The sequence below is a fragment of the Ovis aries genome, chromosome 1, assembly GCF_016772045.2.
Source record: "Ovis aries strain OAR_USU_Benz2616 breed Rambouillet chromosome 1, ARS-UI_Ramb_v3.0, whole genome shotgun sequence".
NCBI lineage: Eukaryota > Metazoa > Chordata > Mammalia > Artiodactyla > Bovidae > Ovis > Ovis aries.
In genome coordinates this window covers 62,014,161-62,028,631 of record NC_056054.1, presented here as the reverse complement: position 1 = coordinate 62,028,631, position 14,471 = coordinate 62,014,161, and the positions used below count along the sequence as shown (strand labels likewise).

The following is a 14,471-nucleotide window of genomic DNA, read 5'->3' as shown; positions in this document are numbered from 1 at the left end:
TCTAGATACTGGACTCTGAAGAAATCCTCATCAAGTAGATAACTTTCCTGTTCTAGACTAGAGCTTTCTTGCTGCCTTGCTTATAGACCGCTTGCAGTAAGTTAAACCAGGCTGGGCTTTGCCTTCCGGAACAAACAAGCCTTTTCCTCAGGTGGGAGGGTTACAGTGTGGTTAACTCTAGTTCCTCTGCCTGTATGAAAAGGCGTACAGTTCAGACCCGTGGCTCTGCCAGGGGGCCCCACCTTCTTGGTCAGAGCTCCAACCACCCAGCCGTGCAGCTGAGCCTGGGAGGTGCGGACAAACAGGCCTTCGCTCCCCTTTTAATGATCGCAAAACAAATACAGTGGTAGGTTGTTAAATTTTCTTAAAATAGTGCAGAGACACTCCTGACTGTCCTGCGTGGCGCTCTCCATGTTATTACAAATGAACTTAATGCTAGCAAGGAAAGCCAGAATTCGTGGGGAGGATTTACTTCATCTCTGGTCGCTGTCCAGATAAGTATTTACCTAATTCCAAGTAACTCTGGTATGTATTTTTTTAGACTTTGACAGACCAATTTTGAAGTAGATGACAAAATTGTGGTGCAGCTTTTCTTGACAACTTGATACCTGTGAATGTCACATCGAAATAACTGAGTATCAGGTAATTTATAAGGGCTTCCGAGGTGGTACCAGTGGTTAAGAACCGGCCTGCCAAAGCAGAAAATGGTAGGTTTGTTCCCTGGGTTGGGAGGATCCCCTGGAGGAGGGCTTGGTGACCCACTCCAGTATTCTTGAGAAGAATCCCCGTTGACAGAGGAGTCTGGTGGGCTACAGACCACAGGTTCACAAACGGCTGGACACAACCAAAGCAACTTCGCATGCACACAGTGTAATTTATAAACTATCTCTCTTAACGCTGAGTGTTTATTTTTAATAGAGCGGATGGATAGAAATTGAACACTGCTTCCATCTACCATAGCCCTAAAATCCCTGTTGTAAACATAGGGAGCAAGTTGGTCCTGGGTTTATTTACTATCTTTTGCTTGGGCCGATGAACAGGCTTGTGCTTATGATGGGTATGTTGTGTATAATCTTTATTTCTTAAGTTCACTTTAGTTTTTTTCTTAGCATATTTCCTTCAGGAATTAAATGGTTTTATCATGTCCAGTGAGTACCTTCAGAAACTCTCATTCTTAGAGAACACACACTTGGGTGCGCACATAAATAGGTTTTGAAGGGATTCTAATTTGAAATATACATATGTCCGGTTGTGCAGTACCAGTGGCACAGAGGGTTTTGTTTCATCTCAAATAGAATGGAAGGTGCAGTCGGTAAGAAAGAGGTAGGAAAGGTTGTCTGTGGATGTTAGGATGCAAATTCTGATGTGTTATGTTGAGGGGATTAACTGTATGGTTCTTGCAGAGGTGCAGTGTGAATTTCACACGTCAGAAGTGCGTGTCCACAGAGATGCTCATCATCTCTGTGGATGATGAACACAAGTTTGGGGGAACTTGGTATCTCCTTCTGATTGAGGTTTTAGCTCATCTTCCTCTTCATACTTTAAGAGAAGTTAAACTCCCATTATTATGAACTCTCATTTCTACTTTAGAATTGTGCTCAGTTATAGCCAATTCTTTGTCACCCTTTGGACTGTGGCCTGCCAGGCTCCTCTGTCCATGGGATTTTTCAGGCAAGAATACTGGAGTGGTTGCCATTTTATCCTTTGGGGGATCTTCTCACTCCAGAGATTGAACCAGAGTCTTCTACATCTCCTGCATTGCATGTGGATTCTTTACCTGCTGAGCCACTGGGGAAGCCCACTTTAGTAAACCTGCCATAAATCAGGCCCTGTGGTTTGGACCCTTTAAAAACAGGCACATTTCCCACACGTCTCCTGACCATTTTCATGCAGAGGCCATCATAATAGGGCACATTTCTCCTGCACATAAAAGCTGGTAAATCCTGATGAAGTGTTTGAGGAGGCCACATGCTCCTCCTTTGGCATATCAAAAATGTTTTTAACAGTAAGATGATACATGTGAAATGTCTGAAGGAAGCAAGTAGGAAGAATGGGGAGACAAGTAATGTACAAAGTGGCAGAGAATACAGAACTGAAAGTCAGGGGTGGTCATACATGTCAGCTAATCTCTTTGACTAGATCTCTATCTGTGAAGTGAAACCTAGAATAAGATAATTCTTGAAACTTAGTGGAAAAACAGGTCGGTTCTTGTGGCTACAATTTTTCTAGTGGCCAAAGAAAACCCTTTTGGCTCTGAAGGTTGAAAGTGGAATCTTCTTTGAGACTGGGCTGCTCTCATTAGCTGAAGCTTGGAGTCCAAGCCCCACGTGTCTGTTCCTAAGAATGAGATCACCCTTCAGTGAGTCCTCACATCATGTGTTCTGAGCTTCATAGAGGCAAGTAATTTTATTTCCAGACTTCATTTTCTTTATCAAACGGCAATATTCGTTTCAGCACCAAATGTGAAAAGCCATGTCTTGGTTTGTTTACCTATTTGTTTGCTTTGGCAGTCATTCAGGGTTTTTCCTTCCCACTTTCCCCAGCCTGCCTCCGGCTGAGCTTTTACTCTGTTCTGAGTTTGGGCCCCACCTCCTTTTCCCTGCGTGAGGAGAGCTTTGTGGATGTGTTTCCCATAGATATTTATTCCCTCTCAGCTGGGAAGACTGCTTCCTTTTTTCTCCTTTGAAGCTTGTGTTTTGTTATCTCCCCTTGAATACATTTAGTGATTTTAGCCTAAAACATTTATCAGATAAGAGTTAGTGACTAGTGAGGCTAAAGACTCTGGAAAATTGTCCTTGGTATAATTCCAGAGGACCCACAGTTTAAAGAGTGGGCTTAAAAAAAATATCCTATCACCTATAGCAACTAGAGGGAGTTGCTAGAGATAGCGTGAATCTAGGGTCTCCTCAACTGGCACTGAGGTGGGCTTGTCCAAAGATAAGGCAAACTCATCCCGTTGTTTGAAGAAAAATGATAAATTATAACTTTGTTGTTGCTGCTGTTTAGTCATCGTGTCCGACTCTTTGTGACCCCCGGGCTGTCGCCCAACAGATTCCTCTGTCCACAGGATTTCCCAGGCAAGAATACTGGAGTGGCTTGCCATTTCCTTCTCCAGGGGATCTTCCCAGCCCAGGGATCAAACCGGTGACTCCTGTGTCGGCAGGCAGATTCTTAACTTCTGAGCCACCAAGGAAGCCCAATTATAACTTTAGTTACAACTTGATTACTTCTTTTAGTGTTCCTTCTCCTTACGGAGGGTCATCAGCATGACCCTGTTATATCAAGCTGGAAATGTTAGAGAAACCAAAATGTAGTTGCAGTCATCTTTTCCAACTTTTACTGCATTTGGAATCCTGTGTTGGCTCAGACTGTAAAGCATCTGCCTGCAGTGTGTTCGATCCCTGGGTTGGGAAGATCCCCTGGAGAAGGAAATGGCAACCCACTCCAGGACTCTTGCCTGGAAAATTCCATGGACTGAGGAGCCCGGTAGGCTACAGTCCATGGGGTCACAAAGAGTCAGACACCACTGAGGGACTTCACTTTCACTTTCATTGCTTAGAAATGGAGTTTTGCTTTGCTTTTCTCTCTGCCATGGAGAGCTGATTCTTCAGGCTGTGTTTTCAGAATACATGTTCAGAACGAGCACTTTGAAAATGCCAAGCCCTAGTTCTGCTTTCCTGCTGACCTGAGGCAGCAAAGTAATGATGGGAGATGATTTTATGGGAACTTGGTGGCACAGTTGTCTTTAGGGAAATTCCTGAAAGTTGTAGCATGCTCATCTTTTATGGGTGACTCTACAGGAAAACGAAAAGCCCCTAGTCTGTTTTCCGGGTGTTTCTCAGAATTAGAATGAGCATGTCATTTTTGTTTTGAGTGCTGTGCTGAGAAGGTAACTATGGTTTCTTTCTTTGACTTTTTTTTTTTTAAACTTACTTTTAACTGGGGTTCAACTACCCTAGAGCCTGAGCTATCTGGACATCTCTTTTTCTGTCTTCTGAGGTTAGCAAATCTTGAGAAAATAAGTTCATTGTAGGAACTAGAGTGAAAAAACAAACAAACCCATGTGGAAGTTTGGGATTGCGTTAAAATCTTCCGTCTGCCAGATTTCCTAGGACATTCACCCTAGGGTCAGCATGATCATTGCTGTAGAAACCCCGAATTTTCGTCTGCATTTACTTCCCCTGATTCTCCTCCTCCTATCCACTGCTCACAAACTAAGGGCAGGGACATATTGGATTATCCGATATGTGTTATTAGGCTCTGTGAAATAGCTTATTTTAACTCAGAATGATAACTTCGAGAATTCATGTTAATCACCCCAAATCAAGAAAATATGGAATACTTGAAGAAGAAAGTTAATATTACCTCTGATACTACTTCACAGAGATTACTAAAAAAATTTTTTCTGATTTATGCACTTTTAGACTTTTAAAATGTCTACATATAGCAATAAATGTCCACATTTTTGGAAAAATGAAATCTCAATATGTTGATTTTGTAACTTTGAAGAAATCTAACAGTATGTCGTAGACATCTTTAAGTCAATACAGAGTTACAAAGAGGTTTGCAGTGAATGTTTTTTGTAACCGTGTGTTTGACTGGTTTTTAAACACTTGTAATATAAATCCATAGAGTTTTAATTCCAAGATCACAGATGCTCTTCTGATCTCATTCTCTTTTACTGCCAAGTGTCCTTCTTTACATTTCCTTTCAATAGATGGTTTTTGTGTGTGTGTTATTGATAAATAAAATTGAAGATAGAGTTTAACCATTGTGACCGTTAGTAAGTTTGTTGTTAAATGACCATTGGCTAATTTCTTAAAGTTATAACTTTTTGTGTTAAGATCTGTCAGTTATTTTCATTGGCTTCTGAACTTTCTCATACTTAGAGAGGCATGTTAAATTATATTTTAAAAAATTCTATCTTATGGTTCTATCAACTTTATTTTTTTCAGTGTGCCTAAGTTTTATTTTTGCATTTGGTTTCAGGGAAGACTCTAGCTTTCTCTCTCCCCAGTGGATCACAAATTTTCATAACAATTCATTTAATAAATTCATTCTTTGGACAGACTTCAGGAATATTAATTGAAACAAAATAAGTTTTTTTATCAGCAAACCAAGCAACTAAACTATCTAAAACCCTCTAATATATCTTGGCTAAGATATTTTGATGTTGGGAGGGGTTGGGGGCAGGAGGAGAAGGGGACGACAGAGGATGCGATGGCTGGATGGTATCACTGACTCGATGGATGTGAGTCTGAGTGAACTCCGGGAGATGGTGATGGACAGGGAGGCCTGGTGTGCTGCGATTCATGGGGTCACAAAGAGTCGGACACGATTGAGTGACTGAACTGAACTGAATTGAAGATATTTTCAGTATATTTTAAATTTAATTTTTTGTATCAAGGATTTTAGACTTTCTATTAGATTTTTTTATTTGTTGTCATTTTATTATTATTATTATTTGATCTTAATGGGTGCTGGCCAAGGAAAAGTTCACACAATTAGGACTGTCATCTTTTTTCACTGACTCATTTCTTTTTTCCAAAAAATATTCACTGAGCATTAGTCACGTGTTACCTACTCTGCGGTATTCTGGGAATATAGTCATAAGCAAGACTGGGTATTTATGAAGTTCTCTTGTAGGGAAGACCAAAACAAAGATTTCAAAGTCAGTTATGAAGGAAATTAACTGATGAGAGAGGCTGTGGAGAAGTCCTATTTTTACAAAGTGATCAAGGAGCCCACTCTGAAGAGGTGTTGCTTGAGCTAAGGAGTGAAGGTGAGAAGGATCTGGATGCGTGGGGAGTTGGCGGGATGGCAGAAGGGTAGGTGAAGTGGCAAGAGCGCATGCCCAGAGCCAGGAGGGAGGTGTAGTGGGGTGGTGAGGAAGAGGAAGAGAGGGTATGGGAAGGAATGGGCAGGGAACTTTTAGGCCATGGCAAGAGGGCTGGATTTCAGTCTGAGAGCAGGGGGAAGCCACTACAGGGTAGAGGAGTGATATCTGCCTTACGCTTTTAGACTTCCTCCTCTGGCTACCACGTGGAAAATTGGGAAACTGGTGTAGTTTTCCGGTGAGGGATGATGATGCTGGGCCCAGGGAGTCTGCAGTGGGTGTAGAGAGAAGGGAGCCACTCCACGCTGTGTTTTGAAGGAAAACTTGCTCAAGTAGGTATGAGGGTTGACGAAGACGAAAAATCAAAGCGTGACTCTGGTGCAAAAGTTCCTGGACTTTGCTGCATGTTAGAATCGCCTGGAAAGCTTATCAAAATCTCCATGCCCAGTCTATACCTGTGTGTGTGCTAAGTTGCTTCATTCATGTCCGACTCTTTGTGACCCTATGGACTGTAACCCACTAGGCTCCTCAGTGGATGGGATACTCCAGGCAAGAATACTGGAGTGAGTTGCCATGCCCTCCTCCAGGGGATGTTCCCAACCCAGGGACTGAACCCGCATCCCTTAAGTCTCCTGCACTAGCAGGTGGGTTCTTTACCACTAGCTCCACCTGGCTTATACCTGGTCACCACTTAAATCAGAATGTCTTGGCACTGAAACCTTTAAAAAATCCCCAGATGATGACTATGCAGCCAGTGTGGAGGACCACTGACAGAATGAGGGTTTGCAGCTGAAACATCTGGATGGATGGATGTCATCATGGTGTTGAGCACATGTGCAGAGAAGAGGGTGGAGGAACCCATTAGTCAGGTGGGTGGAGTTTCAAGGAAGAGTTTGGCGAAGGGAGCCTGTTTGAGAGAGACATTTGCTGGAGATGTGAAAGTCCACATTGTGTAGATAATATTTAAAGCCACAGGACTCCATGAACTCTTCTGGAAGAGAGGATAGCAGAGCCCTGGGCTGCGTGTCCTGAGGCACTCTGGCATCTGGACGTCAGAAGGAAGAGAAGCCAGTGAAGGAGACTCAGAGAAGCTCAGTAAGGGAGGGAGAAAACTAGGGCAGTGGGATGTCCTAGAAGTGGAGAGATGAGGTTGTTCCAGGTGGTCAACTAGATCAAGCGCTGCTGAGCCACCAAGCTGCGTCCTGGGAAGTGGCCATGGAGTCTACAGCAGGAGATGGTTCCTTCTGAGCGGGTCCAGAATGGAAACCCAGTGTTTGCTCTAAAGAATCTGAAGCACAAAAGTACCTGCTGGGTTCATTCCATCACATGTCTTTATTTGTTTTTTTCCGTCTCATTTCAGTAACATGACCATTTAGAAGTTTCCTAAATTTATGGCATAGGGTGCTGTGGTCTGCCAAATTGTCACACTTTTAAATAAGATAAATTATGTTGGAAACATTAGTTTATTTGAATATGCCATTTTCCCCCTTCATTCCAGACCGTCTTATAGGCCATTGCTGTTTAAGAAATACTAATTCAGGGGTCAAAAAGGGACACTGGACAAAGATTCTTAACAGATTCTTGGATCCGATTCTTATTCTAAATTGGATTTCTATAGCTGGGGGCAAATTGCAGCCCCTAGGCACGTTAGTTGCCTCATTTGTGAAATGAAGAAATATGAACAGGTAATCTCTAAGGTAAGAAGTTCAAACTGGGTGCACATTAGAATCACTTGAGGAGCTTTTTAAAAGCCCCAATGCCCAGGCTGGATCCACACCAATCAAGCCAGAATCTCTGAGGGGAGAAACAGGGTATCAGTACTTCTGAGGTGCCCCAGGTGACTTGGTGTGCAACCAGGTGTGGAAACAATAATCTAGCTCTAATACTGAATTATTCTGTCCTCAGTATACATGCATTCCTGCCCTCAAAATCAGGAAGAGGGGAGGAATGAATAGTGGATGGCAACAGTGTCTGTCCTGGGGGATCTCAGACTTCCTCACACAGGAAGGGATTAAAGGCTACTCTCCACAGAAATGAGGGGGTAAAGAAAGAGGTGGAGATGGAATCCAGGAAATGTGGAATCCAATTTGGGAAGAAGGTGAAGAGAATTTCCAAACTGATGGCCCCTGGAAAGGAATTATAAAGCAACCCATGTAGCTGGAGGGTTTCCCTGGTGGCTTAGACAGCAAAGACTTTGCCTGCAGTGAAGGATACCTGGGTTCGATTCCTTGGTTGGGAAGATCCCCTGGAGAAGGGAATGACAACCCATTCCAGTATTCTTACGTGGAGAATCCCATGGACAGAGGAGCTTGGTGGGCCCCAGTCCATGGCATTGCAAAGAGTCGGACACGACTGAGCAACTCAGACACATGTATTTGGAACAGGAGGATGAAGGCTACAGGAATGATATCTCTGGAGGAGAAGAGAATTGACAGGATGCCCAGCCTGGTTGACTGTACTGAAAAGGAGCTGGCAGATTCATCAGAGTTTGATGCTAAAGCCGTGGTTAGTGTGTGGAAAACTAAGCAAATGAGGAAAAAAGCAGTTAACTCCAGAAAGAAAATTTTGTAAGTGAGAATGTAAAATCACAGTGTACTGATGGCTCAGTGTACTCAATATGAGTATTTGCATATTCACTTCATAATTTCTAAATGTTAATTTATCCTAAATTTTTATTAGAACTTTGTTGGGAAGATGAGAGGGGAGGTAAACTGTGAATGTTGCCTGGTGGGGGCCAGCTATAAGAGCTATATTCTTATTTCTCTCAGTAGGATATAAACTGATAATATCCAAAGAGAAAAAAAATTATGCAACAATATTATTTAGAAATATTAAAGTAAATAGAAACAACAAAACCCCAAATAAAAGTGGTTGTCCCTAAGGGGCAGAACTAGGAATGTGGTTCATTGTAGTCCTTTTAAAATTATGTACACAATTAAGTTGAGGGAAGAAATGAGAGTGGCACCAGATCCTGGAGAGCTACCCAGATGTCGGTTCCTGGAAGGCATCCTGGTAGTACTTTTCACTGTGAAGAGGATGCAGGAAGAAGGATAGACTTGGGAACTGGTTCACCCTACTTCCCCTGCCCTATCCTCTGTGACTAGGAGGTACTAGTTGTGAGTTAGCAAAAACATTCTTCTCATACTGCTGCATGATACGTGATATCTATATAGACATGATAAGAGAAGAGCTGCCTGTCAGTGTTAGTTTCCATTTATTTGTTGGAGCCAGAGGAATAAACATCAATTTCTCTCAACATCAGCTGGAATAACAAAAGAGCAACCACATCTCAGTGGGGCTGCAGTTCTGAAATACTCAAGAAATCCTCCCAAATATTTTTGATAACTTATCCCCATCGGTTAAAAGGACATCCCCATCGGTTAAAAGGACATCTACCCTCTCTGAATGGATATTTACTTATATATTGTATGTAAAACTCTTGAGAGTCCCTTGGACTGCAAGGAGATCCAACTAGTCAATCCTAAAGGAAATCAGTTATGAATATTCATTGAAAGGACTGATGCTGACGCTGAAACTCCAATATTTTGGCCACCTGATGCAAGAACTGACTCATTTGAAAAGACCCTGATGCTGGGAAAGATTGAAGGTGGGAGGAGAAGGGGACAACAGAGGATGAGATGGTTGATGATATCACTGACTCAATGGACATGAGTTTGAATAAACGCCCGGAGTTGGTAATGGACAGGGAAGCCTGGAGTGCTGCAGTCCATAGGGTTGCAAAGAGTTGGACACGACTGAGCGACTCAACTGAATGAACTGAAAACCATACATACTATAAGACAGGTAAAATGAGCATTTTAAGGGATGCGACTGATGAGGGTGTTAAAAAGAATTGCTAAGTGCAGTGACTTTATGGTGTGATTATCATTCACAACATCATTATATAATGTCTTAGGGTACAATATATACAGTTAGGGCCAGGTTCATCATGTAACAATAGTAGATTTTGTTAGCATTTTAAATACTCTCTTGATAAATCTATTTATTTCCCAACTTTTTTTCAGATCAGATTTTCATTTCATCTTTTTTTAAACTCATGGCCAACAAATGTTGTGTTAGGAAAATGTTAGCTCTCCCATTTTCGTGATGTAAATTTAGATTTACATTAGTTTTACAAGGAGTCTGATGTTTTGCAAGAATCTTTATTCCCTTGCTCATTTTACGAGGATTAACTAAAGTGGATAATATACTCCAACAAATGCTTAAGTGGGCTCATATAAACCCTAAGTGGTGGGAATGTGCTGCAACCAAGTTAGGGCCCCACCTGCCCTGGGAACCTGCACTCTCCCCCCATATTGCCTCGTGTACTTAAGCGAAATACATGCATCTGACTTTCTGACCATGTGAGGGGATCTTAGGTGTATAATTCATACACTGAAACTTGTAAATCGTAACTTCTCTTTGCCTGGTTAATACAGTTAGAAGCCCTAGCCCTGTCCTCTCCACTGTTATCCCAGTGGACAGTCTTGCATACCTGCCTTGTGTGTCTACACCCCACTTTGGAGGTCACTGCAGTAGAAAACAAGCTTTCATACCTCTTTATGAGTAGGGGAAGGGCCTTACAAGCTGAAAAGAAGTAGCAGTCTGAGCTGGTTAGCATATTTACTGAGCAAATTGTGCTCATGGGAACATGGTATCATCACTGAAACTGCTATGTGTATTTTTCCAAGGCAAAGGTCAAAAACCTTCACAGGTTCCTTGGGGGTTTATGATCCTAGCAAGGTTAAGAATTGCTGATAATTTGTTCTGTGTTGTTATTTTTCAAAACTTCAAGCTTCCATCAACTCTTTTGGCTGTTGATTTGCTAAAGTTGGAATTGCCCTTGGTCATATGATTGCCTTAAAATATGGTCATATGCATGCCCTATGTTTAAAACCCTTCACCTACTGGAGAACTAGCGAAAATCCACAAATTGAGAAGAATAGATCAAGAAAGAACCTTCAAACGTAGAGTTTAGAAAGCTTACACATTTGCATTTTCCTTGAGATACCAGAATTGTTTAACCTAAGTATCATTAATATTCTTTTCTGTATTTCTATCATTCTGTCATTAGTTGATCATATTTGACTAATACTAGCTTCCAGGTCAGAGTAGGCAATGGCACCCCACTCCAGTACTCTTGCCTGGAAAATCCCATGGACAGAGGAGCCTGGTGGGCTGCAGTCCATGGGGTCGCTAAGAGTCAGACACAACTGAGCGACTTCACTTTCACTTTTCACTTTCATGCATTGGAGAAGGAAATGGCAACCCACTCCAGTGTTCTTGCCTGGAGAATCCCAGGGATGGCAGAGCCTGGTGGGCTGCCGTCTATGGGGTCGCACAGAGTCGGACACGACTGAAGCGACTCAGCAGCAGCAGCAGCAGCAGCTTCCAGGTGGCTCAGTAGTAAAGAATCCTCCTGCCAATGCAAGAGACGCAGAAGACATGGGTTTGATCCCTGAGTCAGGAAGACCATCTGGAGGAGGAAATGGCAACTCGCTCCAGTATTCTTGCCTGGAGAATCCCAAGGACAGAGGAGCCTGGCAGGGTCGCAAAGAGTGGGACACGACTGAGCAACTAAGCACACACGTGCTTCTACCAGTGTACATTCTGTGCACATCCTGTATTTCAACTGTTGGCTCCTGTACGCTTGAGGGGAAAGGTTTCCATGCTGCCCTTTTCATTTTTCTTTTTCATAGTGCTAGGAGTACTGCACTTATTCTCTAAACGTGTGTTCAGTTGCTCTGTCGTGTCCAACTCTTTTGCCACCCCATGGACTATAGCCCGCCAGCCTCCTCTATCCATAGGATTTTTCAGGCAAGAATACTGCAGTGGGTTGCATTTCCTTCTCCAGGGTATCTTCCCTTCCCCAGGGACTGAACTGGCAGGCAGATTCTTTACTGCTGAACCATCAAGGAAGCCCTTTTGTCTACCTCAGTGAAAAACGTCGGGAAGGATACAGGAGTGTGAATGATTTAACACCATGAGCGATCCCCATGATCATTATCTGGTACTTTGCCCTTTTTTTTCTTGCCTAAAACTTATCTTCTTTCATTGGTTTTCTTAGTTTAACATTAATGTCAGTTACCATTTCTTGAACATTTAGTGGCCATATTAATTGAAACCAGCAGCTGGAAGAATTACGTGAAGCCTCTTGGAGCAGTTGGGCTGCATCAGTTTCCTTTTGTCTGTTCCAGGACCCTCAATGCATACTTCAATTTGAGCACTTAACACATTTTATTGTATTCTTATCTCTTTACATTCCTCCCTTCCACTGGACTGAGCTCCTGGAAGGCAGGAGAATGTCTCTTGCAAAGCTTGACTCACACCTATTCACCAAGCACTTGACCTACTGCCCCTATATTTCTGCCACTGTTTTCCAGAAAGCAACCTCCTCTTTCTTCAGTACAGGGTTTCTCACACTGGGGGCTGGGAGTATGTTCTAGGGAGGAGTTTCCATGGCCTTATTTTCAGGGTGCTATCACAACTTTGCAGATGCCCTTTTCATTTTATTAAGTGAAAAGACATTGTGAATCATCAGGATGAATACATTAGCTGCACGGAGCCACTGAAATGATGGTGGTAAACACTAAAGCCCACAAGGCCTCCACAGGACTGTTCTCAGGGATCTGAAGTTTCCTGTTGGAGGCTGTGGCTCTCAGGCACAGTTAAGATGCCACCTTATTCTTAGAAATGCCTCCCTCAATGCTCCTTGCCGAGAGCCCTGTAGCATCTACCACTCCATGTATTAGGACATGTAATGGGATTCCTTCTCTGGCTTTCTGAATCTGTCTCCCTTGCTTCCATGATACATTTTTTTTTCTATTGAAAAAATTTATTATTTAATTGGAGGATAATTGCTTTACAGTATTGTGTTGGCTTCTGCCATACAACAATGTGAATCAGCCATAAGTACATATATGTCCTCTTGAACCTTGCCTGACCCACCCCCTCCACCCCATCCCACCCTCTAGGTTGTCACAAAGTACTGGGTTGAGCTCCCTGTGTTGTAGAGCAACTTCCCATTGGCTGTTTTACACATGGTAATGTATTAATATATGTTTCAATTCTACTGTCAGTTCATCCCACTCTCTGCTTTCCTACCTCGCTGTGTCCAAAGTCTGTTCTCTGTGTCTGCATATCTTTCTGTCCTGCAAATAAGTTCATCAGTACCATTTTTCTAGATTCCGTATGGTACAGCATCCACTGAGCTAACTGATAACTTACACGTTTGTATTAACAAATCTGTCTCTCCTATCGGATGCTGAACATCTGAGCTTCAGGAAACCTATTTATGTTTATTTCCTAAGCACCCAGTACAGGTGCTCAGCATAGCACGTGCTCAGTAATTTGGTTAGATGGAATCAGGAGGTAACTATAGCAGATGCAGGGAAAACGCATTTAAAAAGTCTTCTTATTCTTTTGAAATGAGACTCATTTGGATCATTGATTTTTCATTTCTAAAAGTTTTTTTTTTTCCCAAGATTTTCTTACAGATATGTTAACCTATATGTGTTTTTACATGTGGTAAACATGGTTGTTTTTTAACCTGTGTCTGATTCTGATATGCTTGGCTCTGTTCCTGCTGTTTCTAAGTTGACTGTTTTGTGCTGCTTGATTTCCTCGTGGGCCTGGTATGTTTTAGTACCTGTTGGTCCATGTGTTTTATTTATCTGTTGGAGCTCCCCAAGTCCCAGGGTGAGCATCTGGAGAGGTCTACATGTGTTTGCCAAGAGAGGGAGGGCAATTCCCGTCTGAAGTTCCCTGAACCAAGCAAGCTGACAGTTTGACTCTGGGTCACCCAGGCACGAGGCTCAAAGGATTGGGTTGTGACCCTCATTTCTCAGTATGGATCCTGCCCTCCTCTCCGTCTTCCTCTCTCCTTCCCTCCCCTCCTCCCTCCCAACTTTCTTCCTTCTTCCCCTCTTCTTTCCAGCAAAATAACCTGGCCTATTAATTCTGGAAATAGGAAGTCTAAAAATCAACTTAAAAATAGAAAATCATTAGCAACCGAATATAAGCCTTAAAAAGTCTTAAAATAACTCTTAAAATAGTTTTTTTAGCATCTCTTTTTTTTGTTTCTTTTAAATTTGTTAATCAAGCTACATAAGTCTTAAGTCAATATAAAATATCATTACAATATTTCAGGTGAAAAGATCCCCAAGAATGACCCCCAATTATAAACATTTTCTGAGAAATGAGTAGCTTGAATGATGGCTAAACTTAATAGAATTTGTCTATTAAACGTACCATCAAGACATTTCTTGTTTCAAGGAACAGAAATTGAACTTAAATGGGCCTAACTCCCAGATTTGTTGGCTCAATTTGAAAGTCTTGCATGGCTTCAGGCACAGCTGGCTCCAGCAACTCAAACATTGTCACTAGACAGTCTTGTCTGTTCTTTGTTAGCTCCACTCCTTGGCAAGCTCTCCTATGACGGCTTCCAGGAGAGATGGTTAAAATGGCTTCTAGGAATTCTAGACTCCGTCTATGCTTTAGGTCTATGATCCCCAGATTTTGCTGATTATGCATTCAACGGTAAAAGTTGGGCACATATCCCCAATGTATATATATTTGTTTATATTAATAAAATATATGCTACTATATTACCACTGTTACTTTATATATTGTCAGT

The 14,471-nt window shown here is 42.3% G+C and overlaps 1 protein-coding gene across 7 annotated transcripts in view; it reads left to right on the top strand.

Moving 5' to 3' along the window:
- MCOLN2 (mucolipin TRP cation channel 2) overlaps positions 1 to 14,471 on the top strand; it is a 67,186-nt gene that overhangs the window by 1,269 nt on the left and 51,446 nt on the right. The window contains exon 2 of one of the 7 annotated variants that reach the window (XM_060411333.1): positions 542 to 642. The exons of 5 other annotated variants lie outside the window; for them this stretch is intronic. The gene's annotated coding sequence lies outside the window, so the exon portion shown is untranslated. Of the gene's footprint in view, positions 1 to 268; positions 347 to 541; positions 643 to 14,471 lie in introns of those variants that run through there. One more of the 7 variants, XM_060411325.1, reaches the window with a different exon arrangement.